This window comes from Trachypithecus francoisi, unplaced genomic scaffold (assembly GCF_009764315.1).
Source record: "Trachypithecus francoisi isolate TF-2019V2 unplaced genomic scaffold, Tfra_2.0 Contig01585, whole genome shotgun sequence".
In the NCBI taxonomy this organism is placed as follows: Eukaryota; Metazoa; Chordata; class Mammalia; order Primates; family Cercopithecidae; genus Trachypithecus; species Trachypithecus francoisi.
In genome coordinates, this window is record NW_022681444.1 from 9,049,253 (window position 1) to 9,070,924 (window position 21,672).

Consider the following 21,672-nt stretch of genomic DNA (forward strand, 5'->3'; position numbering starts at 1 on the left):
CGCCACATGGCCCTGCCTACCTGTGAGTGTCCTGGTGCCTGCTTTCAGCTTTGAGTTCTCTGTGGCAGCCTCTAGAGAGGCTTCTAGGTCAGGTCTCTGGCATTACAGAGGGAGTGGACTGTGCAGGCTGCCCTCACTCTAACCCGCACCAGCTCTGTAACCAGATCGAGGTGCGTGGCCTCTGTGTCTTGAGAGTTTTTCCCCTCAGTTGTAAAGTAGAATTTGAATACCTGGCTGGCAGGGTGGTGGTTCGGACTACATGAGGTGTACCAGGCACAAACCTGCTTCCCAGTCTTGGTGATGCTGTTACGCTCACCCACAGGCTCTGGCCTGACATCCGGGTTAAATGGTCCCAAGTTGGTTCCCACTTCGACTTCATCTGGTTTGTGGGGTGGGGACATCTCCCGCCTGGCCTTCAGCCCCCTTATCAAACACAGGACCCCGCCGCTGGGGAGTGGTGCGGCTCTAGTGCAGCGCGCAGGCTTTCGTTGGAGATTCTTCATCAGGGCTGGGCTAGGCCCTGGAATCTATTTTTCCTAAAACAGTGATTTCCTAAAGCGAGTGACTCTCGTACAGGTGATCCACGAACGCCATGGGCCTTCTGCTTTAATCTAAGGACAGTAGCCATAAATACCCACCCAGGGGGCATCTGAAACACAGAACCCAGCTCCCATGAACATGTTGATTTTGCCGTTAATCCAGGCTAAGGGATTTTATCTGAAATGGTTGATAAGAAACACAAGTGCACATTTAAGCTGCTCTCTGGCACCTGCTCAAAAAAGAAAAACTCGGAAAGTACAAGTGGGCCAAGTCACCTCCTTGCCAGTCAAACACTTTGAGCCCTCCTCTGTGAGTCCCCCTAACAGGAGGAAAGACCTTCCTTGCCCTCATCCCTCCTGGCAGCAGCTCACCCTACTTAGCTTCTGGACTGCCACTTAGTTTTATTCTATTTAATTTTTTTTAGACGGAGTCTTGCTCTGTCACCAGGCTGGAGTGCAGTGGTGCAATCTGGGCTCACTGCAACCTCCGCCTCCCAGATTCAAGTGATTCTCCTGCCTCAGCCTCCCGAGTAGCTGGGACTACAGGCGCCCGCCACCACGCCTGGCTAATTTTTGTATTTTTAGTAGAGACGGGGTTTTACCATGTTAGCCAGGATGGTCCTGAACTCCTGGGCTCAAGCCATCCGCCCTCCTTGGCTCCCAAAGTGCTGGGATTACAGGCGTGAGCCAGCGCACCTGGCCCCATTTGTAATTTCTCTTAGAAGACCTGTCCAGTACTTCTCGACATTTGATATTTAGCCAACAAAACTGACCAAGTTTCATGCCAGAGATGGGGCTTCATGCCCGTACTTCCTCTGAGGAAGGCCGTGGAGCACCCTGGCTGGAAGGCAGGAACAGTGGATCTCCCATCATGGGCTGCCAGCCGGTCGAATTCCTGTGTGTGCATCCCCATTGCTCTGCCTCAACATCACTCTCTACTTTTCTCCTGGGGAAAGAAGGAGGAGCAATTGGATGGAGAGTGTGTCAACCCCCAAACTTCTGCCGTTTTCAAAATGTCTGCTATGGGAAGTTAGTATTCTAAAAAAAAAAAAAAAAAAAAGGGTGAGGGCTCTGTGGCCAAATAAGTTGAGGAAGAGTGGATGGAACAAAATTTAACATCTTTTTATTATAAAAAATACCTTTTTGAGCCTTTAATATGCAATGTGTTTTGTGAATCAGTAAGAGGAAACAGTCTGCCATTTCCCAAATACGTGTGCCTCAGAACCTTTCTCCTTGGAGTCGGGGTCATTGGCACTCAGGCTGGGAACCGCTGCCTCGTGGATGTTGCTGGACGGAAGCACAGCTCACTTCCTGCTGGTTGTGTTTCTAACACACATTCCTTTTTTAAAATTGCTTTGTAATAGTAACAATTCACTGGATGTTTACAGCATGCCAGGCACTGACTATGCTAAGCACTTCACTGACATTTTCACATTTCACCCTGTGAGCCACATACTATAACCCACAGCTTTCAGAGGAGAAAATGAGGCTGAGCCAGGAAGCGGTTTGCCCAAGTCTCACAAGAGAATGAGGGGCGGAACCGGCACTGGGGCCCAGGCAGTGCCTCCCTCCCACTCCTGCCAGGCCCTGGCTGGCTACCATTGGATCTCCTGATTCTTCTCCAAGATACCTGTTCATTTCCAAAGAAATCCTGCCTGCTGGTGCCAGCAACATTGCTGAACCCCTTACGGACCAACAGACCACCCTGTGAAAACAAGCTGGCCTTGACATCAGTCACAGCAGATACTCTGACACCATGAAGTTACCTGTCCCCTCTGCTTCCTCTCGCCTGTTTGTATCTGTGATCATGATCTGTCTAAAACGGCAGCCCAGGGGGGCTGGACAGAGGCCGGGCCTGTCGAGCTTATGTTGGTGTGAACCACGCACAGATGGGGGTTTGCAGGTCCTGATGAGGACGCCAGGGTGGGAGCAGCTGGCTCCACACCCTTCAGCTGGGTCATCTGCCCTTCCTCTGCTGTCTCCTCCAGGGTCTGGCTTTGAGGCTTGCCAGAGTCCCACCAGAGGTCAGGCCACAGGCCCACTGAGGTGGCAGTTGCTGCATTGTTATAAATAGAAGCCCATCCATACCGCAGCCCCTGCCGGCCGGAGATTCTCTGCATTGTTTTCGGGCCTAGATTGCCAGCTGCAGAGGCCACAGGCAGGGGTGGGGGGAGCAAGTGGGCTGTGGATGGAAGGCGGGAGCCCCAGCACATGAGACAAGAGCCGAGCCCGGCCCTGGCTGGAGGTGACCTCACCTTGCTGGTATCTTGGCCCATGAGGGTGCAGAAGCAGCTTTGCTTTGTGGCCCATCGGATGTTGGCTTTCTCCACCTCGCCTAGTGCCTTTCCATCTGGAAGGCTAGAAGGGGACTTGGCTGCCATGCAGCCCTCACAGCGCCTGCAGGCCCTCCTGTCTGGCCCTTCTCCCGTCTCCTGCCCCTCTCCACGTCTCATCTCCCCGCGGTTCTCCAGGCCCCTCTGCACTTCTCTGCTCCTCAAATGGCCCATTCTCCTCCTCGCCACGGGACCACTCCATCCTCTGTCCCTTCCTGCTCATCCTGCAGGTCTCCATTTAAGCGCCACCTCCCTCCTGCAGAGCCTTCCTGGTGGGCTGACCCACTCACAGGCACCGGCTGCCTTTGTGTGCTCCTGCCCTGCTGCGCTGCGGTTTTGAGGCCCCCATCGCAATTGTAATTGCTCGTGTAGTCCGTGATTTCATTCATTTATCTAGTCCGTCCCAGCAACGGGCAGCTCCGTGAGGGCAGTGCCAGGACAGAGCAAGAGTCAGGAACTGTTGATAAATGACTCACAGCACGACTTCCTAGAAAGAAGCCAAGACTTGTTCAAAAGCCAGAACCCCACAGGAGATGACAAGGGGTAGCGAGTATTCAGACAGCTCAAGGGCACAGGGCCAGCTAATGGCACCAGAGCTGCACAGCAAGACCAGGGCTCCCCCACCCTGCCCAGGGGTCCTCTGGGTCTCATCCCAGGAATGCACTAGAGCAGGGCAGCCAGGTGAGTGGTGAAGAGTGCAGACTGGGTGCAGGAGGCCCTGGGGAGGAGGCCATCCTCTGAGACTCACCAGCTGGAGCAAGTCATCCCATCTGCCCCCAGTGAAAATGGGGCAGGTGCCGTGTGCCTCATAGGGCAGGGCTTGCACGGGGCTCAGGGCAGAGCCTGGCACAGTCACTGCGGTGCTCACGGTGGCTTCTCTGCCTTTACAGGGAGAGACACAGGCCCCAGCAGACAGACCCCAGTGCTCCACGAAGTCTTCCCTGATCCCACAGCTGACCGGCAGCACTCACTTCAGGAATGGGGCTCACGGACCTGCAAAGGTCCAGCCTGGGTGACAGAGTGAGACTGCCAAAAAAAAAATGACAGTAGACATCAGACAAGGAAGGACAGTGATCCCCAAGATTCAAGAAACTAATGAACGAGCCATATAATTGCCCCAGTTACCGCCCGGAGAAAGTGTCCAGATCACAGTGCATGGAAGGAGAGCCCACGAGGAGCCCGGCAGTCTCCCGGAGTTTACAAAGCAGATGACTGGGGGGGACAAGGGCCTCACACAGAGAGAACTCTGGACCCTTGCGGAGGGTCCTCTCGAGTATTCAACTGAGTACTGCTCAGTTTGATACATGTGAGGAAATCCTGAGTCTGGAGAAGGAAAATAACATGAAAGGATTAGAGGCAAACTCTTCAGAACTCTAGGGCGAAGAATAGTGCCTCTTCCTGCCGGCCGAAGTGGAAAGCCTCATAAATCACTTCGCACTGGATACAGTGCTCAGAAATGTTTTGCCTTGGTGCTGGGAGCATGAGTCCCACCCAGAATGCCGCTTGGATCTCACAATGCTTAAAAGCAAGACCCAAACAAATCAAACGATTTCCAAGTAAGAGCCCAGAACAAAGCCTGAGGAGCGCATAGGAATACAAAAGCACCCTGTAATGGGCGGCTGTCAAAGGTAGCAAAAGGGCGGGCCCTGGTGCGCAGTGGCTGAGGCCATCGCCTGGGCTGCCTGGCCATCACAGCCAAACAGGTACCGCTGGACCAAGAGGTGGTGGCTCTGGGTGGCAAGGGCATCAATGTTTCTAGCAGTTTATACAGAAAAAAGTGAAAGTGCCTATCCTTCCCCTGCAAGTGGATGAATGCCAACCTTTCTGGCAGCCCCTACCACTTCCAGGCCCCCAGCCACGTCTTTAGGCAGACAGTGTGGGGCGTGCTATCCTTAAGACTAAGCGAGGCCTGCCGGGCATGGTGGCTCATGCCTGTAATCCCAGAATTTTTTTTTTTTTTTTTTTTTTTTTTTTTTTTTTTTTTTGAGACGGAGTCTTGCTCTGTCGCCCGGGCTGGAGTGCAGTGGCCGGATCTCAGCTCACTGCAAGCTCCGCCTCCCGGGTTTACGCCATTCTCCTGCCTCAGCCTCCTGAGTAGCTGGGACTACAGGCGCCCGCCACCTCGCCCAGCTAGTTTTTTTTTTGTATTTTTAGTAGAGACGGGGTTTCACCGTGTTAGCCAGGATAGTCTCGATCTCCTGACCTCGTGATCCGCCCGTCTCGGCCTCCCAAAGTGCTGGGATTACAGGCTTGAGCCACCGTGCCCGGCCAATCCCAGAACTTTTAACCTGAGGCGGGTGAATCACCTGAGGTCAGGTGTTTAAGACCAGCCTTAGCCAACCAAGATGGTGAAACCTCATCTCTACTAAAAATACAAAAATTAGCCAGGCGTGGTAGTGGGCGCCTGTAATCCTAGCTACTCAGGAGGCTGAGGCAGGAGAATTGCTTAAACCCGGGAGGAGGAGGTTGCAGTGAGCCAAGATCTCACCACTCCACTCCAGCCTGGGCGACAGAGCAAGATGCTGTCTCAAAAAAAAAAGACTGGCCAGGCACAGTGGCTCACACCTGTAATCCCAGCACTTTGGGAGGCCAAGGCAGGCAGATTATAAGATCAGGAGTTCGAGACCAGCCTGGCCAACATGGTGAAAATCTGTCTCTACTAAAAATACAAAAATTAGCCGGGCGTGGTGGCAGGTACCTGTAATCCCAGCTACTCGGGAGGCTGAGGCAGGAGAATCACTTGAATCCGGGAGGCAGAGGTTGCAGTGCGCCAAGATCATGCCACTGCACTCCAGCCTGGGCAACAAGAGCTAAACTCCGTCTCAAAAAAAAAAAATTAAATTTAAATTTAAAAAGACTAAGTGCGCCCAGGCTGCCCTAGACCACCTCCACGTGTCTGATGGAATCTCACCACCCTATGACAAGAAAAAGCGGGGCTGGGCGTGGTGGCTCAAGCCTGTAATCCCAGCACTTTGGGAGGCTGAGGTGGGCGGATCACAAGATTGGGAGATTGAGACCATCCTGGCTAACACGATGAAACCCCGTCTCTACCAAAAATACAAAAAGAAATTAGCCAGGCGAGGTGGCGGGCGCCTGTAGTCCCAGCTACTAGGGAGGCTGAGGCAGGAGAATGACGTGAACCCAGGAGGCGGAGCTTGCAGTGAGCTGAGATCCGGCCACTGCACTCCAGCCTGGGGGACACAGCAGGACTCCGTCTCAAAAAAAAAAAAAAGAAAAAGAAAAAAAGCGGAGGGTGGTTCCCGCTGCCTTTAAGGCTGTGTTTCAAGCCTCTAAGAAGGTCTGTGCACCTGGGGCGACTGGCTCACAAGGTTGCCTGGAAGTACCAGGTAGTGACAGCCACCCTGGAGAAGAGGAAGAAGGTCAAACTCCACTACCAGAAGAAGAAACAGCTCATGAGCCTACAGAAACAGACTAAGGGCAGGCACGGTGGCTCATGCCTGTAATCCCACACTTTGGGAGATTGAGGTGGGCGGATCACTTAAGGTCAGGAGTTTAAGACCAGTCTGACCAACATGGTGAAACCCCACCTCTACTAAAAATACAAAAATTACCTAGATGTTGTAGCAAGCACCTGTAGTCCCAGCTACTAGGGAGGCTAAGGCAGGAGAATCGCTTAAACCCAGAAGGTGTGAGGTTGCAGTGAGCCAAGATCATACCACTGCACTCCAGCCTGGGCCACAGAACGAGGCTGTGTCTAAAAAAAAACAAAAACAGGCCGGGCGCGGTGGCTCAAGCCTGTAATCCCAGCACTTTGGGAGGCCGAGACGGGCGGATCACGAGGTCAGGAGATCAAGACCATCCTGGCTAATATGGTGAAACCCCGTCTCTACTAAAAAATACAAAAAAACTAGCCGGGCGAGGTGGCGGGCGCCTGTAGTCCCAGCTACTCAGGAGGCTGAGGCAGGAGAATGGCGTAAACCCGGGAGGCGGAGCTTGCAGTGAGCTGAGATCTGGCCACTGCACTCCAGCCTGGGCGACAGAGCCAGACTCCGTCTCAAAAAAAAAAAAAAAAAAAGTCCTGCTTGGGCGGGGTACAATAGCTCACCCCTGTAATCCTCACACTTTGGGAGGCTGAGGCAGGAGGATCATTTGAGTCCAGGAGTTCAAGACCAGCCTGGGCAACATAGGGAAACCCTGTCACTACAAAAAAAAAAAAAAAAAAGAAAAGAAAAGAAAAAAATTAGCTGGGCATGGTGGCATGTGCCTGTAGTCCCAGCTACTCAGGAGACTGAGGTAGGAGGATCGCTTGAGCCCAGGAGGTTGAGGCTACAGTGAACTCTGATGGCACCACTATACTCCAGCCTGGACACCAGATGGAAACCTTGTCTCAAAAAATAATAATAATAAATATAAACTTCCCACTTAGTCATATACTATATCTGCAGCTGTTAGAATGTGAGAAAGTGGCCAGGTGCAGTGGCTCACGCCTGTAATCCCAGCACTTTGGGAGGCCAAGGCGATCAGATCACTTGAGGTCAGGAGTTCAAGACCAGCCTGGCTAACATGGTGAAACTCCGTTTCTACTAAAAATACAAATAATTAGCTGGGCGTGCAAAGAAGCAAAGAAATATAATCTATAATGGGAAAACTCAAACAACTGAGATGGGCCCAGAAATGATGCAGATTAAAAAATTAGCAGTCAGAAACATTAAAACCATGATCACAACTGTACTCTGTATTTCCAAGAAGCTAGAGGAAAGATTAAACATGTTGAATAGAAGCATAGAAGAGATACAAAAGATCCCAACTGAACTTGTAGAGATGAAAATGATGGTATCTGAGAAACACCTGGGAGGGATTAATAGGCTAATATGCATGACAGAGGAAAAGATGAGTGAACCTGACTTGAAGGCATAGTGATAGAAACTCTCCAAAATGAACCACCACAGAGAGAAGACTGAACAAATTTGGAACAGAACATCAGTAAATGGTGGGACAACTTTGAGTGGCCTAATATATGTGTAATTGGAGTCCCTGAAAAAAAGATGGAGAGAAAAATGCAAAAGATCAGAAATGGTAACTACATGAGTAAATGTAAAGATTGGGGTATGGGGCTTTTCTAAATCTCTTTAAAAGATAACTGTTTAAAGCAAAAATAATAACAATGTACTGTGGATTTATGATATATGTCAGAAAATGTAGTATGACAACAGCTGGGCGTGGTGGCTCACGCCTGTAATCCCAGCACTTTGGGAGGCCAAGGAAGGTGGATCATCTGAGATTGGGAGTTTGAGACCAGCCTGGCCAACATGGCGAAACCTCATCTCTACTAAAACTACAAAAATTAGCCAGGCATGGTGGCAGGTGCCTGTATCTAGCTACTCTCAGGAGGCTGAGGAGGTTGCAGTGAGCCAAGATTGCCCCATTGCACTCCAGACTGGGTGACAGAGTGAAACTCCATCCCCTCCCCCCAAAAAAAGGATATAAAAAACCCTAAAGCAAGCACTAAAATAACACAACAAAGAGTTATAGCTAATAAGCCAACAAAGGTACATAATAAAATCACAAAAACTCATCCAAATGAAAGCAGAAAATGAGGGGGATAAAAAGGAAGAAAGAGCAGATAGGAGAAAGAGAAAACAGTGAGATGATTGATTTAAAGTCAACCATATCAATAATCACATAAAATAGAAATGGTCCAAAAAAGCAAGACTCGGCTATATGCTGCCTACAAGAAACTAATTTCAAGTATGACACAAATAGATTAAAAAGAAAACAATGGGAAAAGAGTTATGCTAATGCCAACTATTTTTGAAAGCTGGAGTAGCTGTATTTATATCAGATAAAGTAGATTTCAGAGCAAAGAACATTGTCAGGGATAAACACGGTCATTTCATCATGTATCAATTCAGGAAGAGAACAGGAGTCCTAAGTGTTTCTGTACCTAATAACAGAGTTTTAAAATACATGAAGCGAAGCCATTAGAATTACAAGGAGAAATAGATATATCCAGAGGTTTCAACAGCCCTGTCTCAATCTTTTTATTTATTTATTTATTTTTTTGAGACAGGGTCTCACTCTGTCACCCAGGCTGGAGTGCAGTCGTGCACTCTCAGCTCACCATAACGTCCGCCTCCCGGGCTCAAGCAATCCTCCCACCTCAGCATCCCCAGTAGCTGGGACTACAGGAGCACACCACCATGCCTGGCGAATTTTTGTATTTTTTATAGAGAAGGGTGTTTGCCCAGGCTGGTCTCAAACTCCTAGACTCAAGCAGCCCTCCCACCTCAGCCTCCTAAAGTGCTGGGATTACAGGCAGGAGTCACTGAACCCCACCCTGTCTCAAAAATTGACAACCCAAATAGACAGAAAATAAATCAGAATGTAGAAGACTTGAACAATGCCCTCAACACACTTTGAACCTAACTAACATTTGTAGAACACTCCACCCAGCGTCAGTAGAATATGTGTTCTTTTCAAGTGCACACAATTAGGAAGGCCATATTCTAAATCATAAAACAAGTCTCAATGACTTTAAAAGGATTCAACTTACACAAAATATGTTCTCTGACCACAATGGAATTAAATCAGAAATCAGTAACAGAAAGACAACCAGAAAAATCTCCAACTATTTGGAGGCTAAATAACACATTATTTTAAAAAAGGAACTTAGAAAATATTTTAATGAAAAATGAAAACATAACATCACAATTTGAGGTGCTAAAGTAGTACTTGCAGGGAAATTCATAGCACTAAATGCCTATATTAAAATAAGAAAAAGTGCCGGGTACAGTGGCTCATGCCTATAAATCCAGCACGTTGGAAGGCCGAGGTAAGTGGATCACCTGAGGTCAGGAGTTCAAGGCCAGCCTGGCCAACATAGTGAAACCCTGTCTCCACTAAAAATACAAAAATTAGCCAGGCATGGTGGCAGGCGCCTGTAATCCCAACTACTTGGGAGGCTGAGGCAGGGGAATTGCTTGAACCCGGGAGGCAGAGGTTGCAGTGAGCCAAGATTGTGCCATTGCACTCCAGCCTGGGTGACAAGAGTGAGACTCCGTCTAAAACAAAACAAAACAAAGAAACAAAAACAAAACTAGCTGAGCATGGTGGTGCATACCTCTAGTCCCAGCTACTAGGGAGGCTGAGGCACGAGATTCACTGAACCCGGGAGGCAAACGTTGCAGCGAGCTGAGATTGCGCCACTGCACTCCAGCCTGGGTGACAGAGTGAGACTCTGTCTCAAAGATGAAAAATCAAATAATAAAATAAAGAAAAAAGCTATCTTAGGAACTACAGAAAGAAAAATAATAAATAACAAGAAAGGAAATCTTAAAGATCAGAGCAGAAATCAATGATGTAAACAAAACAAGACAAAAATAGGAAAAAAAATAAAATCAAAAAGTGTTTCTTTGAAAAAATTAATTAAACTCTAGCCAGACTGATCAGGAAAAAAGAGATAAGATACAGATTACCAATGTCAAGGAAGGAGATGGGCAATGTCACTACAGATTCTTTGGATATTAAAAAGAACATTGGCCGGGTGCGGTGGCTCAAGCCTGTAATCCCAGCACTTTGGGAGGCCGAGACGGGCGGATCACAAGGTCAGGAGATCGAGACCATCCTGGCTAACGCGGTGAAACCCTGTCTACTAAAAAATACAAAAAACGAGCCGGGCGAGGTGGCGGGCGCCTGTAGTCCCAGCTACTCGGGAGGCTGAGGCAGGAGGATGGCGTAAACCCGGGAGGCGGAGCTTGCAGTGAGCTGAGATCTGGCCACTGCACTCCAGCCTGGGCAACAGAGCGAGATTCCGTCTCAAAAAAAAAAAAAAAAAAAAAATACAAACAAAAAAAGAACATCAGGGAATATGATGTATGTTTCTATTAAAATCAACTTCAATGAAATAGACAAATGACTCGAAAACAACAATTATCCAAGTTCACTCAGCAAGAGATAACCTGTGTATCCCTATACCTATTAAAGAAATTGAATTTATTGGCCGGGCGCGGTGGCTCAACCCTGTAATCCCAGCACTTTGGGAGGCCGAGATGGACGGATCACGAGGTCAGGAGATCGAGACCATCCTGGCTAACATGGTGAAACCCCGTCTCTACTAAAAAAAAAAAAAACTACAAAAAACTAGCCAGGCGAGGTGGCGGCGCCTGTAGTCCCAGCTACTCGGGAGGCTGAGGCAGGAGAATGGCGTGAACCCGGGAGGCGGAGCTTGCAGTGAGCTGAGATCCAGCCACAGCACTCCAGCCCGGGCTAGAGCGAGACTCCATCTCAAAAAAAAAAAAAGAAATTGAATTTATTGTCAAAAACTTACTCATAAGGAAAACTCTTGGCCCAGATGTCTTCTCTGGTGAATTCTACCAAACCTAGAACTCTTCCTTAAGGAAGAAATAATATTAATTATATGCAAACTCTTCCAGAAAATTCAAGAGAAGAGAATATTTCCCAATTCATTCTATGACCACTAGCATTACTGTGACACTAAAACCTAACAAAGACATATAAGAAAAGAAAGCTACAAACAAATATCCATCAAGATTAATGGGAAAATTCTTATTTTATTTTATTTAAAGAAGTTTTTTCTTCCTACAAAATGCCAAACAGAAAAATTCTTAACAAGCTTTGAGCAATCAAATCCAATACTTTATAAAATCGATAACACTTAATGACCAAGTGAGGTTTATTCCAGAAATTCAAGGTTGGTTCAACATTTGAAAATCAATCCATGCAATTCACCATATTAACAGAGTAAAAATTTTTTTTTAAATGATTATCTCAATAAATACAGGAAAAGCATTTGATAAAACCCAATGTCCATTCTTGATAAAAACTCTCAGCAAACTAGATATTGAAGGGAACTTCCTCCACCTTATAAAAGGCATCTAAGATAAACCTACTGTTAACATCCTACTTAATGGTGAAGATAGAGTTACCAAGACAGGGAACAAGGCAAGAATATCCGTTCTCACCACTTCTATTCACATTGCATGTGAGATTCTAGCCAATGCCCTTAGGCAAGGAAAAGAAAGAAAAGGCATGTAGATTAGAAAGAAGATGTAAAACAGGCTTTACATGCAGATAACATAATCATCTATTTAGAAAATCCTGTGAAATCTAGGGAAAAAGTTATTTTCGACATAGTCCCAGTCTGTCCCCCAGGTTAGAGTGCAATGGCGTGATCTCGGCTAACTGCAACCTCCACTTCCTGGGATCAAGCAATTCTCAGGCCTCAGCCCGAGAGTGGCTGGGATTACAGGCATGCGTCACCACACCCAGCTAATTTTTGTACTTTTAGTAGAGATGGGGTTTCACCATGTTGGCCAGGCTGTTCTGGAACTCCTGACCTCAAGTGATTGCGATTCATCTGCCTCTCCCTCCCAAAGTATAGGAATTTCAGGCGTAAGCCACTAAACTCGGCCAGAAAAAGCTATTAAAACTAGTAAGTAACTTAAGAAGGCTTCACAATACAAGCTCAATAAACAGAAAACAATTGTCCTTCCAAACACTAACAATAAATAATCAGAAATTGGAATTCAAAATTCCAGTATTATTTACAATAACAACAAAAATATGATTTGCCTAAGTATACATCTAACAAAAGATGTGCGGCCAGGCGCGGTGGTTCACTCCTGTAATCCCAGCACTTGGGGAGGCCAAGGTGGACAGATCACGAGGTCAGGAGATCGAGACCATCCTGGCTAACACGGTGAAACCCCGTCTCTACTAAAAATACAAAAAAAATTGGCCAGGCGTGGTGGCGGGCACCTGTAGTCCCAGCTACTCAGGAGGCTGAGGCAGGAGAAAGGCATGAACCCAGGAGCAGAGGTTGCAGTGAGCCCAGATTGAGCCACTGCACTCCAGCCTGGGCGACAGAGCAAGACTCCGTCTCAAAAAAAAAAAAAAAAAACACAGATGTGCAAGACTGTAGACTGTACACCAAAAACTACAAAACATCGGTGATTGAAATTAAAGAACACCTAAATAAATGGGGGACACACAGTCATGAATCAGAGCATTCCATATTGTTAAGTTGCCACTTCTCTCCAAATTGACCTATAGATTCAATGTAGTCCCAATCGAAATCAAAATCCCGACAGACTTTTTTTTTTTTTTTTTGGTAGCTGATTCTAAAATTCATATGGAGATGCAAAGGAGTTATAAATATTTCATAAAATTTTGGAAAAGAAGAACAAAGTTTGAGGACTTACACTTCTTTTCTTTAAGACTATAAAATTTGGCCAGGTGCAGTGGCTCATGCCTGTAATTCCAACACTTTGGGAAGATGGAGGGGGAGCCAATCACTTGAGGTCAGGAGTTCAAGACCAGCCTGGTCAACATGGTGAAACCCTGTCTCTGCTAAAAATACAAAAATTAGCTAGGCATGATGGTGCACGCCTGTAGTCCCAGCTACTCAGGAGGCTGAAACAGGAGAATCACTTGAACCCGGGAAGCGAAGGTTGCAGTAAGCCGAGTTCGTGCCATTGCACTCCAGCCTGGGAGACGGATGGAGATTCCATCTCAAAATAAATAAACAAACAAACAAACAAATAAATAAATACAAATAAATTATGTATTTTATTAAAATAGTACATGTACTTCCAAAATATATACAACTATTATTTTAAAAGACATAAAGCTACATTATTCAAGACCATGTGGTCGTGGTGTCAAGATTTAAAGAAACATAGGTTAATTGTACAGAATAGAACATCTAGAAATACATCCACATGTATTTGGTCACTTGATTTTCAACAAAGGTGGAAGGTGACACAGCGAGAAAGGACAGGCTTTGCAACAAAAGCTGCCGGGACGATAAAGTCTCCAAGTGCCAAAAAGAGAACTTTGACTCCTGCCCTGCACATACAAAACTGATTCAAAATGGACCGTAGACGTCAATGTAAAATCTAAAACTATTGAAGAAAACATAGGAGAAAATCTTTGTAATCTTGGATTAAACAAAGATTTCTTAGACCAAAAGCATAATCCATAAAAGAAAGTATTAATAGCTGGGTGCAGTGGCTCTTGCCTATAATTCCAGCACTTTGGGAGGCCAAGGTGGGAAGACTGTCTGAACTTAGGTGTTTGAGACCAGCCTGGCCAATGTGGCGAAACCCCATCTCTACTAAAAATACAAAAATTAGGCTGGGCACGGTGGCTCACACCTGTAATCCCAGTGCTTTGGGAGGCCAAGGCGGGCAGATCATGAGGTCAGGAGTTCAAGACTAGCCTGGCCAACACGGTGAAACCCCGTCTCTACTAAAAATACAAAAAGTTAGCCAGGCGTGGTGGCAGGTGCCTATAATCTAAGCTACTCTGGAGGCTGAGGCAGGAGAATCGCTTAAACCTGGGAGGCGGAGGTTGCAGTGAGTCGAGACCACACCACTGCACTCTGGCCTGGGCAACAGAGCAAGACTTTGTCTCAAAAAAAAAAGAAAAAAAAAATTGCAGGCTTGGTAGCTTGTGCTTATAGTCCCAGCTACTCCAGAGGCTGAGGCAGGAGAATGGCTTAAGCTCGGAAAGTTGAGGCTACAGTGAGTTACGATCATACCACTGTACTCCAGCCAGGACAACACAGCAAGACCCTGTCTCTTAAAAATAAAAATTAAAAAATTGTTCACTTTACATATTATATGTCAATTATACCTAAACAAAGCTGTTTTTTTTTTTTTTTTTTTAAAGAGTTTGAGCAACATCACCTCCCCTACTCCTACTCTTAAGACTTAGGCTGGGCGCAGTGGCTCACGCCTGTAATCCCAGCACTTTGTGAGGCCGAGGAGGGTGGATCCCCTGAGGTCAGGAGTTCGAGACCAGCCTGGCCAACATAGTGAAACCCTGTCTCTACTAAAAGTACAAAAATTAGCCAGGCGTGGTGGCAGGCGCCTGTAATCCCAGCTACTCAGGAGACTGAGTTAGGAGAATTGCTTGAACCAGGGAGGCAGAGGTTGCAGTGAGCTGAGATGCGCCACTGAACTCCACTGTATTCCAACTCGGGCGACAGAGCGAGACTCCCTCTCAAAAAAAAAAAAAGGGCAAACTTTTTTTTTTTAGATGGAGTCTCACTGTGTCGCCCGGGCTGGAATACAGTGGCACATTCTTGGCTCACTGCAAGCTCTGCCTCCCAGATTCACGCCATTCTCCTGCCTCAGCCTGCTGGGACTACAGGCACCCGCCACCATGCCCAGCTAATTTTTTTTGTATTTTTAGTAGAGATGGGGTTTCACCGTGTTAGCCAGGATGATCTCGATCTCCTGACCTCGTGATCCGCCCACCTCGGCCTCCCAAAGTGCTGGGATTACAGGCGTGAGCCACCGTGCTTGGCCCAAAGGGCAAACTCTTAAAGCAGAGTGCTGGCTGCCAGGGGCTGGAGAGAGAGGAGAAAGGGGAACTACCCTTTAATGCATGTAGTTTCAGATTTATAGGATGAAAAAGTTCTGCGGCTCCAGGAGGGTGACTGCCTGCCAAGGAGGCAGGCGGCCAGCCACGGTTCTGACTCCAGGAGCCACATGTCCCTATGCTTTTTTTTTGAGATGGAGTCTCGCTGTTGCCCAGGCTGGAGTACAGTGGCACGATCTCGGCTCACCGCAACCTCCACCTCCCGGGTTCCAGCAATTCTCCTGCTTCAGCCTCCTGAGTAGCTGAGATTACAGGAGCCTGCCACCACCCTGGCTAATTTTTGAATTTTTAGTACAGATGGGGTTTCACCATGTTGGCCAGGCTGGTCTCGAACTCCTGACTTCAGGTGATCCACCCACCTCGGCCTTTCAAAGTGCTGGGATTACAGGTGTGAGCCACTGCACCCAACCGCACCTATGCTTTTGATGATGGGTCCAATGACAGTGATTGTGGTTAACACCGATCAAGCCTTAGGCACTGGCTGCCCACCTTGGTCAGGCTGCAACCAGGAAGGAGGCAGCCCACCCTCCAAAGGACACGTGATCCACATGAGCAGCTCGGCCAGGGGCCTTTCTTCCACCCACCTCATCCATCTACCTCATTTATACCAAGTGGGCACTGGACAGATGCCGTCCACGGTGCTGGACAGCCCCAAGTACGTCCAGCAAGATGGCCTGTGGGGTGGGGGATCTCACCCGTTGGATTATTTTGTCCCCTCAAAGTCTCAGCTAAAATTGGGGCAGCAAATAAAAGCTTTCTTGGGGGGAGGAGCGGGGATTCCGTCTCACTGTGTGACCCAGGCTGGAGTGCAGTGGTGCAGGCACAGCTCACTGCAGCCTTGAACTCCTAGGCTCAAGCAATCCTCCTGACTCAGCCTCCAGAGGAGCTGGGATTACAGGCATGCCCCACCACGCTGGGCTAATTTTCTCTATTTTTTGTAGAGATGGGGGTCTTACTATGTGGCCCAGGCTGGTCTCCACTCTTGGGCTCAAGTAATCCTCCTGCCTCGGCCTCCCAAAGTGGTGGGATTACAGGCATGAGCAGCGGCGCCCAGTCAAGCAAACCATTTTATCATCCCGTTACCAGCTCAATAACAGCTAACATCTGTTATTGACCTACTGGTGGTTCTGTGCCAAGGGCCTTGCCTGATGACCCCAGGAACCCTCCTCCCTGTGACCAGAGCGTAACCCTGTCTTGCAGATTAGGAAACTGAGGCTCAGCAGTGCCGCCAAATCCCTCGGATTTGCTAAGCCCTTACTCTGAGCTGGGCACTTTTCCAGATGCTCAGGACCATCGGCTTCACATGCCTCTGCAGTCTTGTGAGGTGAGGAACCACGTCCATCCCCAGTCTGTGTCCCAGGAAACCGAGACCTGAGAGGAGGGGGACTTGCTCAAGGTCACAGCCATAGAGGGACCCCTCGCCCAGGAGGGCTCACATGACCCTCTCTGGCCTCCAGGCCCAACTGCAAGGGGAAGCACCGTCCTGGGGAGACCAGAGACCCAGGCCCCCCTCACAGGCGAGGGGCTGGCACGCGGCCTCTGGCGGAACTTCTGGCCTTCACCGTCTCCGCCTGGTCACTCGTCAATGGCCGGCTGCCTTCTGGAAAGCTGCCGTTGTGAGACAGTGACCACGGGTGGAGTGAGGCATCCACAGGGGCTCAGTCCCAGAGATGGAGGCTGGAGCCCTGAGCAGAGACGCCAGCTGTGCTCGGGTCCTCTGTGGCCCCCAGGGCTGCAGAACTGGGCAGGCCGATTCCCTCGTCACTCCTAAAAGAACATTTGAAGCCCCCAGCAGGCCGGTGTGGGCCTCCCAGCTCCTCAGCTACTCTGGGCTTCTCAGCTGCTCCTTCCCCAGAGGCTGTCGGACCTGCCTTGCGGCCTCCAGCACACGGAGGTGATGGAGCACAGTTAGGAGGCGCTTCTGTGAACCAGGAGGCGGCCCTCACCACGCAGAAGCTGTGGGCGCCTTCATCTTGGACTTCTAGCCTCCAGAATTGTGAAGGATTGGTTTCTGTGGTTGATGAGGCATCCGTCTATGGTTACTTTATTCTAGAGCCAAACTGGGCTAAGGCGATTGTCCGTACCTGTGAATATACGAAAACCGTAGAACCGTACACTTTCTATTTGCGTTTATTTTGTGAGACAGGGACTCACTGTCCCCCAGCTGGAGTGCGGAGGCACGATCACGGCTCACGACTACGAGCATGTGCCACTGTGCCCGGATCATTTTTTGTTGTTGTTGTTTGCTTTTTGAGACGGAGTCTCACTCTGTCGCCCAGTCTAGAGCACAGTGGCACAATCTCGGCTCACTGCAACCTCTGCCTCCAGGGTTCAAGCAATTCTCTGACTCAACCTCTCAAGTAGCTGGGATTACAGGCGCCCGCCATCACGCTCGGCTAATTTTTGTATTTTTATTAGAGACAGAGTTTCTCATCTTGGCCAGGCTGGTCTTGAGCTCCTGACCTTGTGATCCACCTGCCTCAGGCTCTCAGAGTGCTGGAGTTACTACAGGGATGAGCCACTGAGTCTGCCCTATGCCTGGCTAATTTTTAAGTTTTTTTGTAGAGATGGGGTCTCACTATGTTGCCCAGGCTGGTCTCAAACTCCTGAGCCTGAGATCCTCCCAATTCAGCCTCCCAAAGTGCTGGGATTACAGGCAGGAGCCACTGCACTGGCCAGAACCTGTATGGTTCTTTTTTTTTTTTTTTTTTAGATGGAGTCTTTGTTGCCCAGGCTGGAGTGCAGTGGTTCAATCTCACCACAACCTCTGCCTCCCGAGTTCAAGTGATTCTCCTACCTCAGCCTCTTGAGTAGCTGGGATTACAGGCGTGCGCCACCAGGCCCAGCTAATTTTTGTATTTTTTTCAGTAGAGACAGGGTTTCACCATGTTGGCCAGGCTGATCTTGAACTCCTGACCTCAGGTGATCTGCCCACCTTGGCCTTCCAAAGTGCCGGGATTACAGGTAGGAGCCACCACATCCAGCCAGAACTGTACCCTTTAAATGGGTGAGTTGTGTGGTATGTGAATTGTATCCCAATAAAGCTGGGGTAAAGCATTTAAATACATTTGTGTGACTGACCACCACTCAGTCTGCATTTGTCATGGATGCTGAGCATCCCACATCACTAAGCCAGGCCCCTGTGGTCTAGATGTTGCAGAAGAGCTGAGCCGTATTTAGTGAGAAGAGTCCCTGGTGGCTGAGCTAAGCCCTGGGGCTCAGTGGGATTATTCTGGGGGCCCCATTTGCATGTTTAACACGGAGCACAACTGCTACACCTTTGCTGGGCCCTGGACGGTGGAGGACAGGATAAGTTCGCATGTCTCTGGCCTGACGATTAGGAAGCTCAGGCATGTGAGGTTGAGCGACAAGCCCGATCTCACTCAGCAAGACAAGTGGCAGCCAGGAATAGTGCAGGGCTCCCAGCTGTATCTGGCCCGCCGTAAACACCCAGCCGCGCCACCCTTCTTCTGTCTGATTAAAAAGGGAACATGAAATTAAGAACCAGGGCTTAGGCTGATGCAGGAAATAATCCTGTCTCTGCATTCCAAGTCGCGCCGTCTGGGCCCAAAGGGAACTGGGCTGACCTTCGCCAATTCCCATGTTGATTTCGGGTTCACCTCCCTGGACACAGGCACACAGATGGAGTTCATTCGCTCCAATGTGTTTGCTTGCATTTAACAGTTGCCATCGGTTGGGTGTGGTGGCTCACGCCTGTAATCACAGCACTTTGGAAGGCCGAGGCAGGCAGATCACCTGAGGTCAGGAGTTCAAGACCAGCCTGGCCAACATGGTGAAACCCCATCTCTACTAAAAATACAAAAATTAGCCGGGCGTGGTGGGGGGGGGGGGCACCTGTAATCCCAGCTACTCAGGAGGCTGAGACAGAATTGCTTGAATCTGGGAGGCGGAGGTTGCAGTGAGCCAACATTGTACCATTCCACTCCAGCCTGGGCGACAAGAGCTAAGGACTTGGACTCAGCATCATGCTGGGGAACGTTAGCAACAGGATGGCTGAGGGCAGCCTGGTAGAACTGGGGTACCAGAAGGCTGGGGTGTCACAGAAGGAGCAGAGACAAAGAATGGGGTCAAAAGCTGGGTGTTTGAAACCATCCTGGCTCTGCAGCTTCCCAGAAAAGTGGCCTTTGGCAAGCTCCTTGGTCTCTTCTGTGGGGCAGCGTCCTCATTGATTGAAAGGGAAGAGCATACTTCCCACTAGCAGTGGCAGGAAGGGGCCTGGACAGCACCGGAGTGGCTGGTTGTGCCCTGTGATCTTGATGGGCAATTTTTGGACTATCACACAGTAAAATATTTGCTTTCATCCTATGCCCAGACCCCAACCAGGTGGGAAGCCGTTTCTGTGGCAGCGCCCAAGCAGGATAGAGGATGACGGAGAGAACCACCAAGCTAGAAGCGAGAGAAGATCACCTGGGCGGTTAGAAACCTCCGAAGGCCTGCAAGCGCCACAGGCCATCACACTTCTTATTTATTTATTTATTTTTTAGATGGAGTCTCACTGTGTCACCCAGGCTCTGGAGTGCAGTGGTATGGTCTCAGCTCACTGCAACCTCTGCCTCCCGGGTTCAAGCGATTCTCCTGCCTCAGCCTCCTGGGTAGCTGGGATTACAGGCACCCACCATCATGCCCGGCTAATTTTGTATTTTTTGTAGAGACAGGGTTTCACCATGTTGGTCAGGCTGGTCTCGAACTCTTGACCTCGTGATCCACCCGCCTTGGCCTCCCAAAGTGCTGGGATTACAGGCGTGAGCCACCACACCTGGCCAGGCCATCACCTTTTTTGCAGTTCCTGATGAGACTGTCTTCTTTAGGGCCCCAAAAGGGGCTTTCCTGGTTGGCCTCATGGCCCAGCCTACAGCAAGTCTCTGTCCCATTTAAAACAGCTCCAGAGCAGAAGGGACTCTCCTGAGAAGTGACCTCGAAGGTGGGAGGTGGAGGTGTATGGGGTCACTGTGCAGCTGCTTCTCCCAGACCCTGGATGTCTCAGGCAGGTGAGCCTGGCCTGGCCCAGACAGCTGGCTTTCTCAGGCCCGGATCCTGGCGAGGAACCCGTGACAGCTGGGCAGAGTCTACCATCTATGCCTCTTCTCAAAGTCTGGACTTCTAAATTTCACCTGCTGTCAGCTGGAAAGGCTAGAGGGCTTCCACTGTGTGACTAAATGCCACTTGGAATCCACTTTACTCACAACCCCCATCCTTGTACATTTCCCTCTCGAAACTGTTACTCACAGATTCAGCTGCGTCTCCTGTCTCACTGTGCCTCTGCATGAAGGCTTTGTTCTCCTGAGCCCCTGAGCTTCCGAAACCCTGCAGTCAGGTTAGGCCTGCACCCCATTCTCTGTACACACACACACACACACACACACACACACACACCATGGTCTCTCATGGGCAGAGCTCAGGAGCCGACTCCACACGGAGAAGCCAAACCATGACAGTGAACTGCACCACCCAGAAGCCATCTGCGTGGAGCGCGGCCAGCAATGCCTGTTATGCAATTTCCTGCTTTGCTGTCTCAGCCCCAGGAGGCAGGATGTGAGCGCTGTTGGTTTGCTGCAACGTGGAGAACCCACAGAAGACCCGAATTCTGATGCCCAGAGTGCATGGGGCCTCCCTGTCCCCGTGGGGGTGCAGAGAAGCCACTGCCCACCCTGCATGATGAGCCCGTGCAGTGGGTGCAGCAGCCGGCCCCTCCTCAAAGGGAATGAGATGGGCTCATTGTGGGCCAGAAAACACTGACTGTCCTGAGACTTCCGGGGTGGGGAGGGGGGGCACTTCCTGCCCGGGGCACCCAGGACTGGGGAGCAGAGGACTGGGACCTTCTCAGTAACAGTCACCAATGTTATTGGACACTGCACATGGCCCCACAGTCTCAGGCTCAAGACTGAGAGTGTGCCATGGCGAGAGGTGTGCTGTGGCCAGAGTTCGAATCCTGGCTCTGCCTTGCCCTAGCTGCGTGGTCTCAGGCAGCTCCTTGGCGTCCACGCTCGCTGTTCCTTCGTCTGTGAAATGGGGGTGGCAGTAACACCTCCCTTGTGGGGTTGTCATGAGGATTCAATGAGTTCGCACCCACAAAGAGAGTAGAACAGGGAGTTTCCACTGCATCCGCCAGTAGGCAGCTCTTCTGAAAAGCTCCATTTTCTTTCTTTTTTTTTTTTGAGACAGGGTCTCGCTCTGTCACCCAGGCTGGAGCACAGTGGCGCAATCTCAGCTCACGGCAGCCTGCGCCTCCCGGGTTCCAGTGGTTCTCCTGCCTCAGCCTCCCAAGTAGCTGGGACTACAGGTGCCCGCCACCACACCGGGCTGATTTTTGTATTTTTAGTAGAGACGGGTTTTTGTCATGTTGGGAGGCTGGTCTCAAACTCCTGACCTCAAGTGATCCACCCACCTTGGCTTCCCAGAGCACTGAGATTACA

The 21,672-nt window shown here is 49.5% G+C and overlaps 1 long non-coding RNA gene across 3 annotated transcripts; it reads right to left on the minus strand.

Annotated features, from left to right (window-relative positions):
• Nucleotides 1-1,112: 1,112 nt before the first annotated feature.
• Nucleotides 1,113-21,400, minus strand: LOC117073398. 3 transcript variants are annotated; one of them, XR_004433226.1, is made up of 5 exons: nucleotides 20,486-21,400; nucleotides 16,497-16,609; nucleotides 3,998-4,195; nucleotides 3,621-3,898; nucleotides 1,113-3,359 (listed from the first exon to the last, which is right to left on the minus strand). It is a non-coding gene; the product is annotated as an uncharacterized LOC117073398 (long non-coding RNA). The 3 variants fall into 3 exon arrangements; XR_004433227.1 differs by having other exon boundaries at nucleotides 1,113-1,485; nucleotides 2,795-3,898; nucleotides 20,486-21,399; XR_004433225.1 differs by having other exon boundaries at nucleotides 1,113-3,898; nucleotides 20,486-21,397.
• Nucleotides 21,401-21,672: the final 272 nt, after the last annotated feature.